The following is a 6,000-nucleotide window of genomic DNA, read 5'->3' on the forward strand; positions in this document are numbered from 1 at the left end:
ATGGAGAGAAGAGTGCGGTTGAATCGTTCGGTGATTCCATTTCCCATTGGGTGATATGGAGTAGTCCTTGATTTAGAGATGCCTAAAAGTAAACACAATTCTTTGATGATATTACTACAAAAATTTGTGCCTTGGTCGGAATGAAGTTGTTCTGGTATTCCGTAGTGCAAGATGAAGTTGTTGAAAATGGCTTCAGCCGTGGTTCTTGCTGTTTGATTTCTGGTTGGTACTGCGATGGCGAATTTCGTAAAGTGGTCAGTAATCACCAATATATTATGAATTCCTCCTTTTGATGGTTCTAGAGTAAGGTAATCCATGCAAACTAACTCTAAAGGTTGTGATGATCTGATGCTTACTAACTCCGTCTTCTCAACTGTCTGTTTGCTCTTAATGCATCGTTCACAATTGTCTATCCAGTCCGCCACATCTTTGAACATCTTAGGCCAATAGAACCTCCGTCTAAGTAGTGATAATGTTTTCTCTCGGCCTAAATGTCCCATCTGATTGTGTACGTAAGTCATTATGGTTGGAACTGCTGATGCTGGGATGACATGCTGTTGAATTGTCTTATCCTCAGTCTTCACTTCCCTCATAAGAATTCCATCCTTAACCAGCAACTTTGAGAAGTTTCGATGGAAGACAATATCATTTTCTGTCTGCAAAGACTTCTTGCATGGCTTTTCACCTGACAACACTTGCTGGGTCCAGTATGTGATGTAAGGGTCTGCACGTTGCAATGAGGCAATATCAAATTGCTCCTGTTCACCAGTAACTGGCTGCATAATCTTGCAGATGTCTTCATTTACAGCTAATGTCTCTGCGTAGGGCTGACATATCTGACAAATGGCTTTGATAGAATCAGATGATATGGTTTCAGAATCATTTTTCAATCTAGATAATCCATCTGCATCTATGTTGAGTTTCCCAGATCTGTAAATGATCTTAAAGTTATAATTTGCCAAATGCGAAATCCAACGATGTCCTGTAGAATCCAATTTAGCAGTACTCAACACATAAGTCAGAGGATTGTTGTCAGTGTAAACTGTAAACTCTTTCCCTTGGAGATAGTCTGAAAATTTCTCCGTAATAGCCCATTTTAGCGCTAAGAATTCCAGTTTGTGCGTGGGATAGTGCTTTTCAGAACGGCTTAACCCTCTACTGGCATAAGCAATGACACGCTCCATCCCATCCTGTTCCTGATAAAGGACAGCTCCTAATCCAGTCTGGCATGCATCAGTATGTAGCATGAATGGCTTATTGAAGTCGGGATAGGCTAAGACAGGTGGTGAAGTCAGCTTGTCTTTCAGAAAGTTAAATGCATCTTCCTGCTCCTGATCCCATCTCCATTTAGGGTTAATCTTCTCCTTGCTGTTACTTCTGGGCTTCTTCCCTACTGCCATGACATCTATCAGTGGTCTGGCTACCTTAGCGAAATCTTTTATGAATTTCCTGTAATATCCAGCAAATCCGAGAAACTGTCTTACCTCTTCTGGATTAGATGGTATTGGCCAGTTCTTCACTTTGGCAATCTTGTCTGGGTCTGGCTCAACCCCATCCTTGGAGACAATATGTCCTACATACTTAACCTTCCTCATGAAAAAGGAACATTTCTTGGGAGAAGGTTTAAGCCCATAGTCTCTAATTCGCTGGAACACTTGCTGTAGCCTATCAAGGTGTTCTCTGAAAGATGAAGAAAATATAATTAGGTCATCTAAATATATAAAACAAATCTTCAAATGGAGATCACCTAAACACTGTTCCTGAAGACGTTGATAGGTAGCAGGGGCATTTGCTAATCCGAAACTCATTTTGTTGAATTCATAAAATCCTAGAGGTCCGGTAGTAAAAGCGGTTCTCTCCTTATGGTCTTCGGCAATCTCAATCTGATGATACCCTGATTTCATATCCAGGACACTGAAGTAGGTGTTTCCCGATAGAGAGTCTAGAATTTCCTCAATCCTTGGCAGAGCGTAGTTGTCCTTAATGGTTCTGGCGTTCAACTGCCTGTAATCAATGCACAGCCGCAATGATCCATCTGCCTTCCTAACAAGGACAACATTGGAGGAAAAAGGAGAGCGGGATGGTCTGATAATCCCAGACGCTAACAGCTCCTTAATGTGAGATCTGACTTCATCTATCAATGCTGGGGGTATTCGTCTATACTTCTGTTTGAAAGGTGTCTCATCAGTCAGTTCAATCCGATGTTTTACTTTATCTGTGGTTCCTATGTCAGTGTCACCAGTAGAAAAGATGTCTTGGTAAGAACTGACTAAGTCTCTGCATGCTTGTAGATCCTCATTAGTAATGTTATCTGGTAAATGGATCTTGGACCAAATTTCATCTAGTTTAGGTGATGCAGATGATGGACAATCATGACCAGTATCTTCAATGACTACAGGCTGGACCTCACACACAACTGCTTTTGGAGATATGGAAATAGTCCTAGTAGTTACATTGTTAATGGTCACAGGCACTACCTGGTAATCCTCATAGAGGTATGGATGGAGTGTTGCCTCAATATCTACATCAGTTGGAATGCAGGACCTAGGAGTCTGGGCTAACATCATGGTGACTCTGTGGTATGGAACCTTCTTATTCACATAACCACTGATGGTGACTTTACTATTAGGAGGAATCACAAACCTCTTGGTTTCGGCACTCTTCACCAATCCTAATGCATACCTATTCCTCTGCAAGTCTCTTTCCCTAAGGACAATGCATCGAAAAGCTAAGTACCATGGGGTAAGAATGGCAGTGTCTTGTAAGAACCTAGAGCCATATTCCTCTTTTGTCACATCTATCAGATTCTGTAAAATGTTTGTTCCAATCAGCACAGGTACATGGGTATTATAAGTACTATTTGGTACAATAAGGAACAAACAATCATGGAGCTTATCCAATGCAGGGATACCAAATGGTGTCAAGTCAACACTAATATAACCAATGTAAGGCATCAGTTGCCCATCTGCACATTCAATCTTGATCACCTCATCAATAGAATGGAGTTCAACATCAGAACTAAGATATTGATAGTAAAATGCTTCACTTATAGTGGAGACTGTGGCTCCGGTGTCAAGAAGTGCTTGGCATTGTATACCATTGATTGCAACCGTTAATTCATTGGTTGCTCCAATTAATTTTGACTTGGGGCCTTCTGCCTTCCTGCCAACCCCTCGCCCCCAGAAGCTGGCTTTCTGTAGTTTAAATGAGCCTTGCTATGATCCATCCTTACTCTGCATCCTATTGCTATGTGACCCTTCTGTCCACAAGTATAGCATTCAGGCTCTTCTCTACTTTGGTATCTTGAATCTGGAGCTCCTGAATCATCAACTTCAGTTTGTGGCATTTGGTAAGAACCTCTGGCTCCTTTGAATCCTCGCCTCTGATTTTTACCCTTGTAATGCGGCTTAAATTGTTTGTTTTGAGGAGGCATCTGTGGATTATAACTATATTGCTGGGTCTTTAAACCTCTAATCTCAGTAGTCATTTGCTGGATTTGCGCTTCGAGTGACTCAAACCTCTTTGCCGATAAATCTGTCAGTGTTGCTGATTTTACAGTGGCAAGTTTCTTATCCTTGGTATCTGGTTGATGCTCAAGTTCAACTTTTCTCACTGCTGCTCTTAATTCATCAAATGTATGACACTTATCATACAGGTTACCACAAATATCCTTGATAGATGGTCTTAATCCTTTGAACAGCATGGTGCGCAACATTTTCTCAGATTCATGATGGCCTATGAGTCCTTTCTGTTGTGCCTTACTGATGATATCTTCCAAACGACAGCTCCATTTCGCACAATTCTCATCATCCCTTTGACGAGCACTATAAAACTCGGCTAAGATATCCTCTCTTTCTACCACAATCCCATAAATGCTGTCAAGTTTCTTCAAGATGGAGGTGACAGAAGCTCCTGGACCAAGATGCATAACAACACGACTAGCCTCACCCTTCAATGAACGTCGTATGGCATGGTGTATTGTCTCTGGTTTATATGACTCGCTAAGTAAACACTCAACCTCATATCGCCAGACATCGTAAGATGCATCTGTTTTGGAGTCTCCGGAGAAGATGGATATCCTTGGATACTGTACATTAGGAGTTGTGTGCGAGTCCACCTTTACGGCATCAGCACTTGTTGTTTCCGTTTTCACTTCTGGATTCTTAACTAGTGCAGACATCCACTGTATGAAATCCTGAGGTGTGTCAGCTTTTGGTTTCACTTTCATTGATCCGATTGCTTTAACAATGTTCTTGATTTCCGCAGGAGTCAATGCTGTGTCCTCACTTTCCGACATGATGAATTGAAGTGAAGTAGCACACAATAAAATAACACAACAAAATAAGTACATATATTCACACTAAAATATTTGTATAATCAATGCATTACCAATGGCTACAAAGTCTTCCAGAATGCTTAATTCAGAATTACAAGCAAAGTAGAATAAGCTGAACTGATTTATAATAAATACAGGAGGGTTGTTCTGAATGAACAAGTGAAATACAAGGGAAATTTTGCTATTCTATTCCTAGTTTGAATTAAGAGGGTAATTAGAAAACTGGCATGAAGTTTAATTAGCGTACCAAACAATAACAAATGTTCACTTTCGGTAAGTGCAACACACTTATGGTAAACCAGATGGAATAATTTTATAAAACAAGTTGCAAAGTAACAACAGAAATGCAAGTCAGCTGATCGAAAATTCAAAGTCTAAATATATTAAACTTTAATGAATATTCCGCGATAAAAAAAAACCTGAAAAAGAATGGACGAGTAAATATACCGTCAATTTACCTGTATCTCAAATGCTGAGGTGAAATAAACAACAAATACTTATGGAATAAATAAAATTAAACACGAAATTGTGAGGTTTGTTTTGACCGGAAACACTTTCAGTTACACAAATATCGCGAAGCTCGAGCTCGATCGGAAATACGTAATTCAAAGAAACCGAAAATGTAAATTAGAAAAATCGAACACGATCTAAATGCGTCTGAAATAAAAAAAAAATGAATAGGGCTATGGGAATGCAAGGTTGAAGGGACTGAATGTGTATAATATATAGATTGTATGTGCTATACCAAACAATGTAATCACCACTTAAGACAATTATACACAGCAATGACTAGTAAAAAAAAACGTGGGCGCCAAATTGTAACAGGTTTGTAGTTTCATAATAAGCAACTCCTGTATGGGTTCAGGGAATTTAATATCACAGTGAAGGATATCTCACATGCACATATTTTTTTCAGCCCTGCAATACAGGTAAAATAACAATAATATGATATCACAGAGTGCATTAATTAATAATTGACAATATTACTTATATGATTAATGAATGTAATTTCCATCAAGATAAATGTATTACTTGTATCAAAATCACAATAAAGGGAGACAACTCTTAAAGTTACATATACTGGTATGAACAGATTTCTCCCATAGTCATAAGAATACATTATCATTAAAACTTAAATCATATATTTACCATTCTATGGGAAGAGGCTTCCACATACAAGTACAGGGTATATATATCTATGTGGATATGTACATGGACTCTGTAATTTACATACAATAGTCTAAAAATACTATTTATTAAAGTTAGACTCAATTGCTCACTCCGAACAAGTTAATCAAATATTCTGATTATAAAATAAAGTGTAACTTGATAGATTCACCAATTTACTCTAAATATAAGCAATTGATTCATGAAATCAAAGAGCTTTAAACAAAACTATCATTCTTTGTAGATCTAGCCTTTCTCTCAGTTAATATTTAGTGCAAAAGGAATCTCATTAAATCTGCAAAAATATATAGACTGGAAATATTAATTGACATTTACTGTACCAATAAGGATAATTAGTAATGAATTACTTACCAGAAAAGAAGGAAAAGTCTTTATAGAAGGTCTTAGTCAATGTTGTCGATATGAAGTCTGTCCTCTCTCAAAACTAGACAAAGAATGCTCAATTTTGGCGGTAAAACCCAATGACCAAAACAATA

The sequence above is a fragment of the Ostrea edulis genome, chromosome 5 (genome assembly GCF_947568905.1).
Source record: "Ostrea edulis chromosome 5, xbOstEdul1.1, whole genome shotgun sequence".
NCBI lineage: Eukaryota > Metazoa > Mollusca > Bivalvia > Ostreida > Ostreidae > Ostrea > Ostrea edulis.